Source organism: Mycetomoellerius zeteki, unplaced genomic scaffold (assembly GCF_001594055.1).
Source record: "Mycetomoellerius zeteki isolate Tzet28-1 unplaced genomic scaffold, Tzet1.0 scaffold243, whole genome shotgun sequence".
Classification (NCBI taxonomy): Eukaryota; Metazoa; Arthropoda; class Insecta; order Hymenoptera; family Formicidae; genus Mycetomoellerius; species Mycetomoellerius zeteki.
The window spans coordinates 370,614-391,688 of NW_017257220.1; the positions used below are offsets into that span (position 1 = coordinate 370,614).

The 21,075-nt window shown below is 32.8% G+C and overlaps 1 protein-coding gene across 2 annotated transcripts in view; it reads right to left on the reverse strand.

Annotated features, from left to right (window-relative positions):
- Positions 1-21,075, reverse strand: part of Antp (homeobox protein H90) — a 105,756-nt gene that overhangs the window by 32,923 nt on the left and 51,758 nt on the right. The window contains exon 1 of one of the 2 annotated variants that reach the window (XM_018449334.1): positions 4,180-4,611. The exons of the other annotated variant lie outside the window; for it this stretch is intronic. The gene's annotated coding sequence lies outside the window, so the exon portion shown is untranslated. Of the gene's footprint in view, positions 1-4,179; positions 4,612-21,075 lie in introns of those variants that run through there. 2 annotated transcript variants of the gene reach the window in all.

Below are 21,075 nucleotides of genomic sequence, written 5' to 3' on the forward strand. Positions count from 1 at the left end.
CTCTCTCTGTTGGCCCTACTTCCTTAGTCCGTCCGTCGGCATTCGTGATTTATCGCAACGGAAAATAGGAGAAATAACAAGGGATGTCGGCTGCGTGTTATACGCTTCGCTCTCTATCTCAAAATAAAAATGTACCTTGAACCCGCAAACCCGTTATAACCGGGCGATTTTTTAACATAGAATTAAATATTTTCTTCAAAAAGTTAAAAATATTTCTTAATGACTAAAAACTAGTTTCTTCAACTTTTATTTTCTCAAATATTTCATCTTCTCATTTAACAAATATTGAATAATAAATTGTAAAAGAACAATAAAAAATATATATATGTATGTATATAAAATAGGGTATAACAAAACTTTTTAATATAACTTTTATGACTTAATTAATCTAAGAACCATAATAACATTTTTTACATAGAATGATTCCTTAAAAAACAACTAATATTCTTTTGTAAACGACATGATTCGAATAATATAAAATAAATATGAATTCTATTTTAACCCTTACCGTACAAGGTTGGGTGAGCCGAGCGATTGCTATTCGTGCAAGTTTCTTTGAGTCTTTCAGTAATTATAAATTATACTACATTTTATTATTTTCCAAAATGAAAGTTGAAAGTATGTTGGTGAATTTTTAGAGATTTTTTGAACCATTCTGAATAGCTAAAAAAAACGAACGGATTCTAGTGATCCATGTTTGGACAGATGAGGCACCAAATTATACCTTGTATTGTAAGGGTTAATTCAAATAAAATGTTATTTTATATTAATTTATACACAGATATTAATATTACCAGTACGTAATTCAATAAATTTTATGTAACTAATGTAAATTTTTTCAAATCATCTCTGTCTGACTACATAAATAGGATATCAAATCAACATTAATTACTAATTGTTTCGTTAGTCATTAGTTAATAACGAGCAAATTTATGAGATTTGTGAATTATATTCTCATCGATTTTAGACTGCAATAGCACGGAAGTGAAATGGGAAAAGGAGCAAGGTCAAAGAATACATGGGAGCTTGTTCTTTCGTCGTATTAACTTCGTCCTTTATATTCCTACTTGTCCAAAAGAAATCGGGGAAACTTTTGCGTCATTGTAGACCGAAAAAAGAAAGTTAAAATCTCATGAGAACATTGTTGGTTGCGTCAACGTTGCGAGCTATGTCTCTTCTCTCTTTCCACCGAAGCATCGTACATAATATCAAAATTTATGACTTAGGCTGGTATTCGTCTGAACTTTCTTCTTTTCCGTATTTCTTGTCTCTTCTTTTTCCTTTTGCAATTTATTTTTTTTGTGTCCTACAGATCTTCCTGTGCGTATTTCATTTTTCACATTTCTTTAAAGTATAATATTATATTTTTTGTTCTCAATAGTAATTATCGTAACTGTTCGATTATAGATAATATTTATTTTCAAGACGATAGAAACTTATTTATAGTCTTAAGCGATTGACTGATGAGATCAACACATTGTACGGAAGTCATTTGAATACAAGTGATTCGTCTCACCCGACTGCTCATCGATGTCCCGATATCGAAAGTTAAACTGTGCTTATTAATAACAGACTCATGAGAACGGCCACACATGCGGAGTAGTTTGCGTGCTGCGGTAATCAGTATAATGATCAGCGGCCGAATTGACGTATCGCCAGGATAATATATATGACGGCATATGGCGGCAGATGCATTGCGCAGCGTGACGTGTTCTAACGCGTCATTGATAGCCCTCCTCTCCTCTTCCCCGACCCCTTCTCCCCCTTCCTCCTGTCACTCTGCCACCCTCCATCAAATTTTCCTATCACCCCAGACTACTCCCTTCATTTCCTGCCTCGACGATCCCCCTGCCTGCCTCTGTACTGGCTGTCTCTTCCTCCTCCCTTCATTCGTGAACGGAAGGGACGTAATACGAGCGAGGGGAACCACGGCCAACCAGCGTCGTTGCTTTTAGGGATAAGAATTCTATCGGCGTAGAACCCCAAGCCCTTTTTTGACGCCGATGTTTCAGCGGAAAAAATAACATAGTGAGAGAAATATCGCAATGTCGGCAGTTGAAGATACAGAAAAAAAAAACACATTAATGTCATATATTAGTTATTGTTGACGTTATTTTTTCCTAGACCGATACATGATCGATTGTAAATAAGAAATTAATTGTATTTTTAATATTTTAAATATAATTAATTTAATTTTGCACTCCACTAACTGATCTTGACTTTTATTTATTCTGTACGATTTTCTCCTAATTTTATAGAAATCAAACAAATTTGCATAATATAATTAATATTTATATTACTTATTTCCAAGTGAAATAGATAAACTCTACAAAAAAATACATGCTAACGTATGATACCTATTTTAAATAACTGAATTTTTTATATGTATGATTAGGCGCTTCATATTTGATAGATAATTGGATAGCAAATTTCAAATTTACATTGATGATGACCGATATTTAAGAGGTCGAAACGTTTGTTATTAATATTTTATAGATTTACATCTCACTGTAATAATTGTATTTACAATATTAATAAATAGTTCGTTTAGCTATCAACATCTTGCGAGGCTTGATAATCCTATTATCTTAATTTGAATTGTTATTCATTAGAGAGCCATTTGCATTAAATTTTAATTTTAAATGAAATAGATAAGTGTTTCATGTACATCTTAAATAAATTCTGAAAATCAGTATAATTTTCGAAATATAATATATTATTTATGAATGGATTACGTTATATTTCGTCATAAAAAATAAATCATTTCGGTAGAAATAATATATGTAAATGTATATAGGATAACTCTCTGACAAGTTTATATCGGTGTATATCTTCGAGCATTTAAAAAGTAAAGATAGTAAATTATAACATATCGACGCGTAATAATACTAAAAAGCTATCATAGAAACCTCCTTGTTTAGATTAAAAGATTAAAAGATAAAAGAAAATACTTTAGATACTTTTTTTAAAAAATTTCTCACGTACTACGTCTTGAAAGTCTGATCGACACGTCGATAAATTTGTTGACGTACTAGAAGAAAAACGAAATTGAGGCACATTGTAGAATGCCAGGACTAAATGCTTAAAGGACGACCGGCAGTCAGGCCGCTATAAGAAACTCGATAAACTGCAGTTAATATTGGAATCTGCGTTTTTTGCATTGACCGCACAAGCCGCCTTAAAATCTACTGCATCATCAATTACACTTAAGAGCGACAGATATACTCTACGCTTCGTGACTTGATCATGGCTTTCGCAGAAAACGTAATTTTACATCATTAATCTTATTAAAAACCTAATCTTCGACTGATCTTGTTTACAAATTGCTTCAGTTCATTTTACTTAACGTAATGTATAAATTTATAAAAATTGGTTGTTGTACTGACAAGACGTTCGTTTATTAATGAGAACTAAATGAAATTAATATGAACAATTGTATATTTCATAATATTGAATATTTCTATATAATTGAGATATTTTTCTTTCTGTTTCTTTATAAATAGATTTTTTTTTCAAAATCAAAGTCAGTTATGTACTCATTGATATATACATAACAATTATATGTCCTAAAAATGTATATTTTTTCTTCTATTTAATTTAGTACAAAATGATTAAGTAGACACTGAATAGAAAGCCAAAATTTTTCGAAAAAATTGGAATAGATATTACTTTGTTGGTCGTCCATGGGTTTTATCAATAGCCACGCAAATGATGAATACGCGGAAATGAATAACGAATTGTGGCAGGATCATTAATCGACTGTTATGGATTTTATAATGTGATACGAAGCATTTTACATTATACATTACAATTCGACATTAATTAAAATGTTTCGTCATTTCTTACATGTTTTATGATTTATCATAATTCTATTATTTGCTTTGACACATACATTTTATAGAAAATTAATAGTTCTTAGTGGTAATAAGCTTCGACCATTTGTATTCAAACATTCTTGATTGTTTAAATTATTGAGTTATACCGAACTGTTATGTTTAAAAAGTTAGTATCATGAATTTCTTCTAATATAACACGTTAAAAATTGCATTCTTAATTTTCAAAAATTTCACTTAAACTTGATTCATACTACGATTCATATAAAATTGTTCCCTACGATATCATTGTTAATGTTTAATAATGATTCAAGATATAGTTAAAGCGATTTAACTATCCGCTCACCTCCGTCGCTTCTTTTTCCGTCGCCTCCGTCGGCGAGGTCGCCTTCTAGTTTCCCCCCTGTTCAAGGGGGTAGTTGTTCTCCCCTGTAGTTTCAGGGCCGTTGCTGCTACGCTAAACTCGACTTCTTCCCCTGCCTCGCTTCTTCCCTGCACCGGGGGCCTTGTCTCCGCCCCGGCGCTGGGCCCCGTCGTGGCTGGTACTTCCCTTCACACACCACCTTCTTGGAAGTCTTTGTCCACGAAGAGCGAACAGATTCGCCAACAGTCACCGAGCCAGGTACAATCGGAAACTGCGTGGGATCAGAAAAATCCAACACCGTCGACGAACCATGTGTCCTTCGAGCAGATTCACTGTCTATTGGATAGAGTAACCATGTGAGTCCATTCACCATCACCCTTTCCTCACTTTGCCTTCGCGATACCTTTGCACACAATCCTACGAACTCGAGGAGTCACACAAAATACTTGGAACGTTTACGGTACTTGATACTCTGACTTGCTCCAAATGATACTGCTTCAAGTTCTTAGATATTCGGATTGTCTTAAGAAGATATTGCCAAATCGCAATAGTTTATTAGCTGACGGAGCTGTTTGCTGATGAATAACGATAAAAAATAAGCGAGCAACCGACTTAGCGCAACATAAGGCGGATTAGATCATTCGAAATTATCCTCATCTACTTTACTCTTTCACTCGGATGAAATTGCTGATAAAAGCTTGAATTACTGGATAGATTTCTTCACGACATAACGAGGAGAATGCTCGCGCAAAGTCGATGAACAGTGCACTATATTTAATAAGCTGCAATTCAACATCGACCTATAAGAGTCACAACGTGATCCAAGATTTACAATGTAAAACGTAGTTTTGGAACATTTCTTTAGTATTATCACGAAGTCGAGCTTCGGTTTCCAAACTAATTTTTTCGGCGTTTTATTGTTTAAAATGCAGCGCGGAAATCAATGATGAAGCAGTATGAATCGCCAATAAATGAGAATGTTTGTATGTACGAGGAGTTTCTCACGATATCACACTTTCCTCTAGTCATTCGATGATCTTGTTAATATGTCGCTTCAGCTTACGCTAAAGCACAATATAATCCTGGAAGCCTTCTTAAAGAGAGTACCAAGAAAATAAACATCGACCCTTCAGGTTCTGTTAACTGGTACTTGATCGTCGTGCCAAATCGGAGTACGGTTGTCTCGTCACGGCAGATCCTCCGGACTCGTTGTCGCACTTGAAGGTGTATCGCACGTGTGTCGCGTCGCATGAAAGATCGTAATTTCGGACGATATCATTCGTCACCGAGCGTACTCCGAGCGCAGCATCTCGTCCACGATTGACAGTCCTTACCGCGGCTTGGTGCGTGTCGGCCAGCGTCGGGACGGTTCTCGGCTCGCCGATACCCATGGAAAACCGCGGATGGTGCCGCGGTGATGTATATCTTAAGCGAGAGATGCGACGACTCTGATCCGCGAATTCCGCCCGCTCGGTTTCGCAGCCTCCGAGCAGCGGGACCGAAGCGCCGCGACGCGAAGCGCCCTGTGCACATGCGTTAAGCTTCACTCCCCCGATACACCCGTATTCCCCTTGGCCTACCGCCTGCTCTCTCGCTTCTCTTGACGCCCCCGTGATCTAGCATCGGTGGTGGTTGTGTACAGCACCGCCAAGTCCCTTCTCCCCTGTGTCCGTCTTCGGGACACGGGTAGACTCGAGGGGCACCGCGGGACACTCTCGAGGCAATTTACCATATATACAGTTACGCAGTTTCTCTCTACGTTAACAAGGACGGTAGACTGCGTCCTCATCGACGTTCTCATTACGTTATTCCAACTAGACGGTTTTGATAATATTGAAGATGAATGCTGAATGAATTTAAAAGTCTTAAATTTTGCATTATTACGTTTGGGACAAGTGATAAGTCATGTCCTAAATTAGAATTGTAACAGTAGACTTAAGATTAATGGTAGTGACGATGACATCCAATGCGTATTAAAATTGGGACATAATATATTTCGTCTTCTATCTTCATATTACAGGATGATATACGATAGTTGATTTCGTCAAGGTATTGAATTACGTTTAATCATTTAATTTATTGTGCATGTATTCGATTGAGAGAGAGAGCCAACTCAAAGAATTATATCTATCACAAATCTATTTCTTCGTTCAACTAATTTTAATCCCCAGAAATGCTCAAAATAGCAACGCTGACGCTAACGATACTACCATGCTCGCGCGCATCGTATCCACGTGCCGCTCATTCAAGCTTTCATCAACCGCAAATGTACATGCAGAAAATCCGTCCATGCTGTAGAAAACGGCTGACGGATTCGACCGTCAATCTTTCAACGATAGTCGTAATCCTATCAGACGACTACCAGCATCGAATCGGATCTCAGATAGAATGCTCAAATATTTTTTCGGAAGGATGATGCGTTGTAAGCACGTGACAACGAAACATACTCCAGTTGGATTATGCTATTATCTGTATATCAATATTAATATTTTTTTTATTATTGAAATGATGAACTCGCCACAAAAATTCTTTTAGCTTTCAAAACTTTCAAATTGAGACTCTGAAATGTCTATTTTTATACGGATCACAAAACATGAGAGTAGTTTGTCAATAACAATAACAAATCCGATTGAAATTTGATGAATCTAATTATTCAATTACGACTTATTACGGAACATGGTAATTGATGACGTTACGCAGTCTGAACAGCTATTGCGCGCTGCGGTGAAACATACGGAACACAAAATGCGCATACAAATAATGTTACGTTATAAATATTAAATGCGGTTTTTGTTCTGTCGAAATACTATTTATTATTGTTACATGTTATTTACAAGGACATTAATCATACTTATTGATAAATTAAATTTTATATTATCATCACAATTTGTGTAATCGTAGAATCAAATAGATTATTGTTGAAAACGGAATATTTTATTTACAATTAAAATTAATTACATGATGAATGATTATTATGCCAAAATTTTTCAAAATTACATTCCCAAGTAAAAACTGTATATAAGAAATGAACGCGAGTCTATGATGTATGTACGTATTTTTGGAACGCTGAGCTGCAAGTTTAACTTACTGCGAGAGATTTAAGGGACATCGAAAACGCTAAATTTTCGGACAAGTGCGGTAATCGTCTTACGGATCGCAAGAAATTAACGAGACACTAAGTTGTAGAGAGTGCTGAGAACGTTGGAAGGTAACATCGAGAAATCACAAACTAGGCAGCTACCAAGGCAGCAAAAGTTCGCACGTCGGTAAGGAAAGAAAAGAAAAACAAGAGAAATTTAAAGAACGGCAGCGAAGTAGATAAAGAGAGGGAAGGCATAAACCAACGGGCAGCGGCCGTGAAACAAAGCAGGAGTTGCCGGCCGTGTAATTGGACTTTTTGTTGATATTCTTTTTAAAAGCAGCAAGTAAAGCAGGATTTTCTTGGTTATTAATCGAAATCTTGAGCTACTTATTGAACATCCGTTTATGTTATATATGCGATAAACCCGATTTAAAAAGACCGACATAATTTATCATTTAAAATTACTGTATTTTCAAAGAACGATTTTTCAAAAATTCTCCTAATAATTTTGCTAATAACAAGAATAATATTTTGGAAAAATTTACTAGAAGTTTGCTGTATATTTCCAACGTTATAAGTCAGAGGATATGATGAAGTCGCTATCAATAGCGGAGATGACAACGTCAGCAGTAAGAAGCAGCCAACCGTTTATTTGTCCAGTTAGCTTTCGATTGCAGAACGCATTGGGGCTACTGTACCCTCGTCTTGGGCAGTCGCATACACGCAAACGCCCATACGCGGGCCCCTTCTCACAATCAGTAATCTCTTCCTCCTTCTACTTCTTTTATAGGCCACGCAGCTAGTTGTGTTACGATCTCACGATCGTAGATATACCCAGCATTCGTTTGCAAATGGTTCAGAATGGTCGCGCGAGTGTATGCTACTAGAACTATATGACCTAGTTTGTTGATGAAGTGCGTAATATCGTGATAATTGAAGAAATAAGTTTGATCGCCATCTCATTGTTATCCAATAATTGATTGACTTTCGGTGTTTTTTTTCCTGTCGTATTCTAGCGCAAAATAAGATAGAATTTGTATTTCGCATCAAATTATGGCATAACTAAATATAAAAAAAATGAATAGTTGCAGATTTATAGATTTCAAAAAAGCTGGATGTAAAAAATTGCCGAATATATATTTTGCTCAAAATATAAAAAAAATATCATTGTATAAACGAAAAACATTTTGCTCTATTTTGTGAATGATTATATGAATGATAATCTTTATGATTTCGATATTATCTGCAACAAAATTGCAATTAAAACAAAATATTTTATCGTCAATGAAACATAAAAGAGTATAAAATTGTTAGAGTTTTCATCGTTTTCAAGTAGTCTTGAATTAAAATTCCGTGCAAGTATCTTTTTGGATCTGCAGTCTACGTGCCAACGTGGCGATATCGCTTTTCCGTTATCCGTGCAGAGTGAAGCTCGTCGACAGTCGCTTCTAAAATATTTTACGAGAATTGCATTTTAAAATTACAAAATATAAAATCGAATATATAGACTTATCATATAGACTTTATTTGAACATTAATATATCCAACTAATTGTTGTAGAGCAGTAATTGTACGTATATATAAACAAGATTCTATCCTATTTTCACTCAACATAAAAAATACATACATATAGGTACAAAACAAATATAAAAGTTTGAAGATTACCGAAATGAACATCCAATGTTTGTTGTTGTTTTTCTTAAAAAAATAGCATACTCGCAAGAAAATAATAAACAAAATATCTGTAAATGAGAGAATGCGTATGTGTAATGTATATACGAATATACGTTTTTCACGCGTCACCGACATCTCGTGAGTATCGGGTAGATTATACTGACACATAAGGGAGAATTCAGCCCTATGGTAGAGGAAACTCTCTGCGGGAGTAACCCATGGAAGCGGAGCCAGAGAAGTTTCGCTTCGAGAGCGTGACGGGGGTGGAACGAAGGGTGGCGTGGAACGAACGGAACCGAGAAACGCTGGTGAAGGAGGACGCCGGGAGAGAGAAGCGGGCTGACGACTCGGGGGTGGGCTAAGGGGGTAGGTGAGGGGATGAGCCAGAGTTGGAGCGATGGCAGAGTATTGATTTAGTGGGTTTCACCGTCTCCTTCTATTTGTCTCTCTCGTTCTATATCTCCACGTCTCCACTATCTACAGCCACGGAGAGCGCATCAGCTCATTGTTTCGCTGCTACCGTTTCTTAGCTGGCAAAGCACGCTCTATTTTTGCGAAATGAATAATCTCATTAAAATATGGATGCTAACGATTATTATTTATCATATTTAACTATTTTCGTAATTTCCCTTGAGGCACATAGTTCTTATATTCACAAAATTAATTATATTAAAGAAAGATTAACGTTTTAAGATGTAATACGTACCTATATATAGATGTACAGTAAATACATTTCTATATTATAGTAAATAGATAGTAAATATGTGTTCCAATATTCTTATCTAGTAATTATATTAAATCTATTCTGAAATATTTGGTAATATTGTATATTTTCAATAAATTAATGTCACTTTTTTTTGCCATATTGAGTCTTTAATAAATTACATTTAAAAGTGTTGCTGAAAGTTCAGTAGGTGTACGTATAAATTTGGAAATAGTTATCGATTGAATAATCCGCGATCAAGCGAGGTGGAACGCAAAACCGGTTTTGAAAGCGAGTCAAGTTCAGAACATATAAATCGCGATGTATCTCGATACACGTACGAAACGTCACATTTTCACGACGGACAAGAAGCCGCCATGCCGCGTTCAACTTGCCACAAGGCAAGGTCATTTAAATGCGAAATTTCTTTACCGTGCGACAAATGTTGATCCAAGCATTGATGAATATGTAAACCGTTTGTTCAGGTGAATGCTAAACTACAAGCAGGCGGCAGCATATCGATCGGTGTCGTTCTAGCGTTAACAAATATAACATACACAATATGCAAATTAAATAGTAGAAAGTCGATTTAACAATACTGTTGTACTTTAATTTAAAATGATTATTACGATATAAAGTGAGAATGCTTTAACTGTGGTATTTTATGTTCAATGCTATTATATTATATAATTGATTTATAACAAAAAAAATGTAACAGCTTCCGTCTCTCCGTATTACAGATAATTCATGTATATGAATTGTGTTTAAGTTATAAGATACGTGGATTAAGAAAAATATCATGTTGCAATCATATGATGATCTAATTAATGATAGTCGCAACACCCACGTAACAGTTTAGGGCACACGAGGAGGGAAACCGAGATACTATCTCCATATAGTTAAGAGGTGTTTACAACTTCAGGCAGTGAATCTGTGGGTAAGTGGTGGAGAAGATGGCAGTAAATATTCCTCGGATGCTACTCCTCCCTACTCTTCTTCTCTATCCTTTTTCCTCCGTCGATTTTCTTCTTCTTTCGCGCTCCAGCATATCCCCTTCGTCCCAGCCAACCGGAGCAGCATCATCCTTCGCATCGCGGAATTCCAATTTACCCTCCTCGTGCCTTCTTTCATCCTCGATCGTGGAGCACGGTTCAAAACGAAAACACCCAATTGATTGTGTCCCCAGTACCCTCACATACCATTTCTCTTTGAATGAATTACAAAAGATTTACCTTCCAAAAACGTTTTTAAACGATTAAAAATAATCTTTTTATCTGTATCTATACGAGATATAGATAAAAACTTCAATGTGAACATAATTAAACATTGTTCTACTTTACTTTAGATTTTTTGATAAATTAATTTAACCGATGTCATACAGATACATTTCAAGTACGTATTTGAAATTTATAATAATATTCGGAGGAATAGGTAATTAGAGTTCTAAATCCTGGGATTTAAACAGTTATATTTTACATCATGACAAAAAAGAATAATTAATTTTAAAAATATATTTGTATAAATTCAATTGAGAAAATAATCTGATGTAGAATGCGGTTAAGGGGTTATAGTTTTAGTAATGGTAACTTTTATGTGTATGTATGTTTGTGTATCTGATCTTTTCTGACAGGAACAAATATCAAAATGAAAGTTGCTTCGCTGGATCAGATGAATTTTGCCCTTTATCTCAGCTATTCTCAAAGGAATTGACGAATCTCCGGATGAGTTTCAAAGAGAAAATTGGTTTCACGTCGCAGATCGGAAAAATAATTAGAAAGTTTTCCTCAAGGCTTACATGTAACAAATTAAGTAATTTAAATACGTCAATCAAATAACTGTGTTAATAAGTACAAATATCCTATAATATACATATTGTAACTTTTTTATAATTATTTTTTATTCATAATAATAATTGTAGCAAAATTTTAAATTATGTAAAGTGCGAAAATAATATAGTCCTTTCATTGTACTATATTTTTAAGATTATATTATATAATGCAACTGTCAAATTTAACATGAAGGTGTTGATAACAACACTAATTATATGAATTGTTTATTGTAAATACTAAATCTTAAAAATTTTGCAAAAATTAAATTAAATTAAACAAATTCACATACCTGTAAAATTTAGAAAAAATGTTATTGACAACAGAAAGCATAGATAATATCCATTATTATTCTAAATTAAATGTACATAACAAATAATACAGATAGGAATTATTCAAGCATATAAAAGGTAATAGAGAAACAAAAATGATACGATATATCTCTGATGGAAATTGAAAAAGAAAACGGAGAGAGGAATAGAGGGAGGTATCGCGCAGAGGGACGAGAAAAAAGCGTTGCTGTCTGCAGCCTCGGCCGATAGGAGGAGAGAAAAGGATAGGACTACCGCGTAGACTGGAAATGAAAGAGCTCAGCCCCGAACGGGCGATAATTCATTCCTGAACCGAACGAGGCAGCTGAATCCGGCGTTGCACACGTGCACGATTTCGTGGAATGGGCGGCGCTTTACGTGAAAACTCGCGACTAGTGATATCAATAGCTATGGAATTCACGCTAGATTCGCAAAATAAAAAAATAATCTTTTTTTTTTAAAAATCCATATCTCAAATTGTATTTAGAACGCAATGTGTTGTGTGTAATTTATTAATTTTCGTTAGATATCAATTAAAAATTTTGCTTAGCTTTTTATGGATATTTTAAATTTTAAATAAACATATATGTATATGAAATACTAATCGACCTTTTATAATTAATATATGTAATATTTTTTCTTGAGATTTTATATTAAGCAATTTCGACACGTGCGTACGATGCACTTTAATAACATTAAAAACACGCAAAAAACGGTTATGTCACGACCAAAAGTCGCCCATCGATACATTTCTTGGTTATAAGAACTGTAGTATGATTGCGATAACCGTAAGATCAGGATATCTTAAAGGTTATGACTGTTAAGATATGTCCATCTTTCATCACGGTTATCACAACCAAATATATTGATGGGCAAAAATTATCATTATTTCCGGTTGTGGCAACCGTAGCATTTTTTCTGTGAATAAACCGTTTTATTACGCCACAATTATTAAAGTTTTCGCTTCTTGATAAAGTCCTAAGTTTGTTACAAAAAATCTGATGTATAATGATTATAACATAGATAAATTATGTCTCTAAATTTTCTTCCATTCGTGATTCTTCCGCGAAGAATCAGTTTTGCCTGTACGAAACAATTGTGAAACGAAAGTGAAACTCGCTTTTATGCTGAATTTGTTTTTCCGACTGTCAGTGAAACTTAAGGGAATACCTTCACGGTCTCGCCCCTTGTAACTTTCACTGCCATAAAAATATAAAAGCATTGTCGTTCTGGCATGTTACGTAAAAGAGCCTGAATACATAATACGCCCTTCAAGCGAAAACCTACATTCTTCCTTTTTCACATTTAACCAATCTCACTAGATTGATTTAAACCTAGAAAGACTAAAACAAAATTCAATTCTCTTTCATAATACTTGAAAAATATTACTTACGAAAAAATAACAAAATTATAAACATCATGTTTAATTTTACGTTTATGTATTTTTAAAAGATAACAGACCATTCTTGAAGAACTCGCATTATTATGTAAGAGAGCCTATTTTAAAGATTATAATTATAGATATTTATTAATTTTTGGAGCGGAGTGTACTCTTGAGGATCCACCCCTTCGAAAGCTAAAGGGAGGAAAGGGACTTTTGGCTCTAAGCATAGCCAGCAAAAGGGCGGGCAGTCAGCGTGAAACGGAAAGCAAGATTTAGATGTCATCCTCTCTCATGACGTGCTTTTCTTCTACTCCTCCCACATGGTACTTCTTCCTGTAAGACAACCAAATGTTTCTTCGCTTGACCTTCTAAGACCTTTCATCAAATGACTTATTTAAGAAAGGTACTCATCATCGAAAGTACAGCCCTAATAAAGTCATTGTAATTTTCTGAAGAAATCTGTTACGGTGAAAAATTCTAAACATGTGAGTTTTAAATAACGTAAAATTCAACATAACGAATTCAAGTTTTATTTAACTTGAAACTAATTTAAAAAAATTATTTTCATAATATAATAATGTATATAGTCAAATAGCGTCTTTAGGAAATTCTTTTTCTGAAAACATAGACTAGCAAAAAATTTAACAATGGTAACAAACAAAATTGCACAATATTATCTCTCTATAAAACAAATATTTTGTTTTCTAAAATGATGAAACTGTATTTAGGCTATACAGAGTTTTATAATTTTCTTACTAAGCCGCGAAAAAATTTTAACGTGCTTTCAAGAGTTTGTCTTTCCAGAAAGGAAACCCTAAATTTTCTACGAATGGGATTAGCTCATCCAATCAGACGCAACATTGGAAGGGCGGGTTTAATTAAAATCTTCTTGGAGTCACAGGCTATACTAATGTAAGTCCACGACTGCGAGATGCCACAGATATAAGAATAGAACATGAAGAGGTTTCCCTACGACTAGAATTTCTAAGTGGTTTGCCAAATTAACGGAAAGCAATACGATTTTATAATACGAAAATCTATGTTTTATTCTAATTAATATTCATAAATAAAATTAGTATAAAATATATAAATTAATGGACGCTTTCAATTATTTCATTTATAACAATTTTAATCTCTTATAGTATTAAAGATATTTAAAAAATTATTCATTTTGTATTTTTCATAGATCGTAGTAATAAAAAGTAAACAAATTTGCATGTCATCTATTACTTAAATAGTGATTAATGTTTTCGACCTTCATATTTTTTACTTTTAATGAGGGAAACGACATTGGCATATTTAAATGAAGTAACGCGTTTAACACATTTAACGGTTATTTTTATATCTACATCAAAAATGTGATTTCATTCTATTTTATTATTAATCATTATTAAAATAATTAAAAATAGTAAAAAATTGATTGCTTCAACATAAAATCATGTATTAAAAAATCGTTTAATTCTTGATAAAGCGGAATAAAAAACATTTGAAAATTATTTTTATATTTTATTTTTATTTCATTATTTTTGTATATTTAAAACAAATTTAAGAAATATAAAATATCTTTTTCAATTTCTCTAATTCTTCAAAAATAGATTTTTCAAAATTAAAATAATGCACCTTGGATTTTTCTTCTTTATATTCTTAATATATACCATATTCATAATATTGCAAAATGTAATGTATAACTACCTTATAAAACTGGCATTGTACGTTTATATATGTATACATACATAAATTTTATTTTCTTTTTTATCTATATATAGCCCCACAATCTATTTTTTAAAAAAACGTAATTCCGATAAAGGAATTTTCAAAAATCTGTTCACGAAGGGAATTTAGTAATATTCATCTTTTCAAGGTTAAATAATCACTGGTGCTGCCAGTCAGACAATACAAAATCTTCATAAGTGGAACTATAAATTTATCATGGTCTGAACACCAAGCCTATATTTACTCTATTATACAAGCTCGTTTTTATAAGCCGTTTACGTTTAACGGCAAATAATCGTTTAGATGCCGCGCCATGATACGGGTCATAAATTTGCCGGCACCCATGGCGTTCGAGCTGTGTTATGATGGTGCGGGATATGCGCAGGTCAGTACCACCTTCATTTTAAGCGGGGTGCAGAAGGTGGCAGCACCACGGAAACAGCTGCCACGCGCGAGTAGCGGCCTTGAGATAGAATTACACCGCCATCTGCTGTACTTTGCTGGAAGGTCGAGTACCTTTGGGTTCCAGCAAAATTGGGTAGAGGGCTTTACTTCATGTGGCGGGAAAAGCAAGAATTTTCGAATTTTTAAGATTAAACGATATAAATCAATGTTCCATTATCTTTACAACAGTTTTGGAAAAAATGTTGCAAAGATAATGAAACATTGGGTTAATATAAATTTTATAACATAACAAATGTGTTTTTAGTATAATTATATAGCAAAAATTTTAACAATAAAAATAAAAAACATGTATGATAGAAAACTGCTGATTAATAAAATAAAAAACATAATTCTGCATAATATGTATGTATAATCTGTGATGTGATTATCTTCATGCATGTGATTATCTCATGTATGATATGTTAATAAATCACACGCAAAATGCTAATGTATTATCGTTCATTATTTACATTGTGCTAAGCAATGACTAATAACCAATATACGCTTGCAATCAATATTATAACATAAATATAAAAAAGTAATTACTATTAAAGTAATTACTTATGAAATTATTCACAAGATTTAATTCTTTTATAGGCATTACATTAAATAAACTTATACTTTTTAGAATCAATTTTCGAATACGTTTTTGGTTATATATTATTCATATATTTTAAATGTTATAATTTTATAAAAATATCTCTGTATTAATGTTTATAAACAGTCATCTGTATGATTCGATACGAATAAGAAACTAATGACACTTGTTAGACACATTTCTCACATCGATTTTTCACTTCATTACTTCTAACTATTCAATTATCGTGACTGTAAATTTCTACGCCATTGGACAATTGGACTTTATCTATATATTATATAAATTCAACTTGACATTTTTACTAGACTATATTTTTATTATATCAGATTTGACTGTTCTCGTTGCCGAACAAAGAATTAATTATAAATCTTTTTATGATCATTGACTTAATTTATTGTACCTTAAAACCAGACATTTTATACGTACCTATTTAAGTAGACAACAATGTTTCTAATTTTTAATATGACTTTTTATCTACGTTGCTCTTTGCTTATTTTTAATTTATGTTTTTCACTCGTGTTCATCTTTTAATCTCTGTTTAATTGTTAGCTATTTTAGTTTTACATTTATTTTCGATTTTGTATTATTAACTTAATGCTAATGAAGATTTAAAATAGTTAAAATGTTCTTTTACCCAATATTTGAAAATAAATTATTTTCATTTCATCAAATATCCTCGTCGTTTGAGCGTTGATCTTTTTGTATTGCTTAGCATATAACGAGCCTTTAATCTGTTACATTAATGTTTATAGTTTGCATTATCTAAAATGTAATTAATTTTTAAGTGTCTATTGATAATCAAGTAACATATTTGAATTTTATTTACTAGTAACTCTTTTATATGAGAAAAATTTAATTTCCTTCATTTTGGAATATTAAAGCCTTTACATAAAAACTAAAAGAATAACAAATAAATTATACTTTTACGATTATATTTTTAGATTTAGTGTAAGTACATGTGAAAAATACTATATATTTACCAAAATATTATGCTTATCGAATATATGTATAAAACGTTAGTCCTATTTTTTCAAATAGCGGACTAAGTCATATATATGTATATTTGCCGATATCAATTTAATACGATTACTTATTGGCATCTATATTTATATGATTTTGTAATCTATTATTAATAAAAGAAACTTGATCGAAAATTAAGAATGATATGCGACATATAAATATCCAAAGCGGGCAGTCTCGTCGCCTTCATCGCGATTGTGCAGCGGACTGGCGCGTGGCACTGCTTATCAATTACTCAGATCAACCTACTGTGGTCTGTGTGTCCATATCTACCGTTCCTGTAATACCAATCAACTCCATAGTGCCCGCTAACACCGATTCTTTCGCCTTGTGCGCGATCATTTGGGTGGTCGGCAGACGGAGCCAGCGAGGTGCCAAGGTCTATTATTAGTGACGGGGTAACGAACACGTGACGGCATGTTATCATGAATTATGCTAAGAAACCTCGGGCTGCATGGCGATTGGTCAAATATTAGACCGATCTACTGAGTAACTGCTCCATAAACAGGTGTATATGAACTGTTTCGTAAAGAGTTGCAAATTCATCAACATATTTTCTGACAAATTTGACATCAGTTTCTTTTTAGAAATATCTAAAGAATTATAATAAAAGCTTATTAAACGTTAAAAAATTAGAATTCTAGTAAATTAAATTTTAACAAATAAATAATAAAATCTTTACTTATATATAATGTGTTTACAGATTTATAGAATTTGATTCTCTGGTTATAGATGACAAAAAGACAAAGAAAAAGAGAATGTATTATATAAAAATAAAATAATTAAATATTATCAATTAAATATTTCCAATTAAAATTTTATCTTTCTCATACATCGTAATTATAAAATCAAAATATTTACATCTTTGAAAAAAAATTTATTTAAATAATGACGTGACATATGACATTTTGTATTATGTAAAATGCATATCACGTTATTATTTATGAGTAAAATTTTTTCAAAGAGAAGAAAAAACGTACAACTAGCGAAAACATTTACTGGGCGTTCCAATGTTCATTTGGTTGACTATAAAATGAGATGATAAATGGCAGACTAGACCTGAACATGCGAGTTTGGTTGGACAGGTAGTAATACTCTTCGTAAAGGCTGTAACTCATACCTCATCGAACCTCGAGGAAATTGTGATATGACGATCAAGAGCAATAATCTGGAGTAAACTGCTGAGAAAGAATTAAGGTGAAAGGCAGAGATCGACGACGACCAATTAGCCTATATAACCATTTTACGAGTATATCCGTCCCAGTCGTGGAAAAGTAAGATTTAATCACGCTACGAGAAGGATGTATGTCTGTTTTCTCACGCATAGCGAACTTCCTCCCGAAACGAGCAGCCGGTCTATTACTCACGTGCGCGATGATAAACCCGTGCAATCGTCTTAATTAGTTTGTTAAAATGCGTTAGATCATCCACTCACGCAACTATGCTAATCGAGATAACGCAGGATAATTTACTTTTCCCTAATATTATTATTTAATGGCATTACCTTAGTAATTTTATATATTATTTAGATAATGTATATATCGCGTTACTAAATTGCAAAATTTGAAATTTAATTTTTTAATCTACATATTAATTTTAAAAGTCATTCTTTTATATAATACATGATAATTAACTGTGTTAAATGTCAACGACTAAAGAAAATTATAAATTTTGTACGAACGAAGCAGGAAACTGCGTAGAACACGACCGGTTTTCTGGTTCCACGCAGTCGAGATCCCTGGAACATTCGAGCACCACGCAGTAGTTCGCGCAATCACGTTGCGCAGTAGATCGCAGAATAGATAAATATGACACTGGCACGGCGCTCGTGCTGTGGTTTTAACATCCAGCACGAAGAAATACAGAAACTACACTTAGCTGTTTCGCGCATCGTTCCTAGATCCACATCTCTTTGGCGAGAGGATAGCTTATCTTGAGCTATGCATCGAAGCGTTACGCTGCGACAAGAGCTACGTCTACTCTTGGATGCTCATTCCATGTCTCATATAAAAAAATCGCACTAAAATGGAGATTATGATTTTATCTCGCTATCTGTTTTCTAACAAACAGAGATACATGCAGATATACTAGAAATGACATTTTTTTAATAGACCGGTTCTTATAAATTAAGAAACGATGCATTAACCAGATAAAGTAATATCAATTTCTTCATTTGACATAAAATAAGATAAAAGATAAAAGATTTATGTACATAGTAATAAAAAAATCAATCGAGAGTTAGAAAGCATATAATATTCACGCTTGACAATCAAACAAATCCATTCATACAATTTGTTTTGTCAAATTTTTTAAGTTTGGATAACTAATTAAACATTTTGTTAGTGAATATACTATATCTTTTGTAAATTCTAAACATTTTTTTATTTGCATATTACGAAATTCGCTTAATTTTAATACTGCTAACTAATTTCTATGTTTGTCACATTGAAAAATAAATAAAAAAATGTAATTAAAGTTCTCTGTGTATACTTATACTTATATATACATGACATTTAACGTATAGTTTAAGCACTTTTATGTTCTTTGTCCAAAATTCTAAATCCTGTAATAATGGGTGAGAAAGACGAGACTACAACAACTAAAACACCATTGAACAATTTTTAGTCGACCTACAGGAAGCAGGATCGAATAAAGAATAGGTAGAAAAAAAATCAAAAGCATATGACGTATGTGCCTATTTCAGCTAATAATCCCGTTATGCCCGGTTCTACTTTACCTCGCGGCGGATAATGGACGCACCAGAAACCGAACCTGGGACTAAATCAGTACGTTGGGGGCGTAAAAGGGGAACGGAAGGGAGACTGAAAGGCCGCCTCATCATCCGTCAACTGTCAAACGTCTAACCAATCCTGTACAGCAGAACCAAGAACCAAGCAACCACCCACGGGGCCTCAAGGGTAAATTACACCTAGCCTTCTATCCAATCTCGCCTCTTCCTTCTCTCTCTCTCTCTCTCTCTCTCTCCTCTTCTTTTTTAATCTACCTATCAAAGAATAAGGAAATTCTTTTATTCTCTTTACTATATTTTATTTATACCAAGATTACCAGGAAAATGCAAAAATTGGTACAATATTAAAAAATTATATAAATTATCTACTTGTTATTTATTTATAACAATGGATTTACGTTTGTAAATAAAAAAAAACAAGATGAAAGGAAAAAGTGAGAAAGAATAATAAAAAATAATAATTATACTATAAAAAAGAATTACAAGCATTAAAATAAATAGATATATCGTGAGATATGCATATCTTAATTTAAATAAAAGTTTAATACACAAAATAAATTTTATTAAAAATTTCTTCAATATATTTTCCATTATATAATCTTATAGAGATTATCGATTTTTTCTATCTAGTTTCAGAAATAAATATTTACTCTATTTAACAAATTTAAAAAATTATGAAATTTCTTCTAAAATTGTTAAAGAAACGATTTAGTCATTAATTTGTTAAAAGAGATGATCAAAATAAATTATATACAGCAAAATTTTTTAAAAAGATAACAGTGTTACGTGTATGTGTAAAATAGAGTATTGAATCTTGATCTAAATATTGACATATTATAATTTTTCAATATTTCTATCTACATATATCAAATATATTAAAACCAGATTTCTTATTAAAATAATGTTTTATAAATAAACGATTATTATGTAGATGGAGATAAAACATACAAATATAATATATAAGAATTGTATCAACTTACCAATTGTTTGATTCTTCCCTTTTTAAACAGCAGTTATTTCAAAATATTCAACATACACTTCGAGTTGAAAATAGTTTTTACGACAATTATCATCTTTACGTATTTAACTTTGTATTGTAATGGAGTGATAAGAATAACTTGGTCGTGTTAAGAAAATGCTAATAGATGAAACAGGAGGGAAATAGATAAGTAAAACGTGAATGGTCAAGAAAAAGCTCATGTTGTTATTATACGATTGCTAATAACATACTGCTATTAATTAAAATATATTTATATGCAAACGATAATTTCTTCGATGTGATATACAAAACTAGTTTAAGTCATGGGTGGCCAGTTACAAATATCTTTCACACGTGTCGATTTCTACACCAGAATAGACATAGTAAACGTCAAG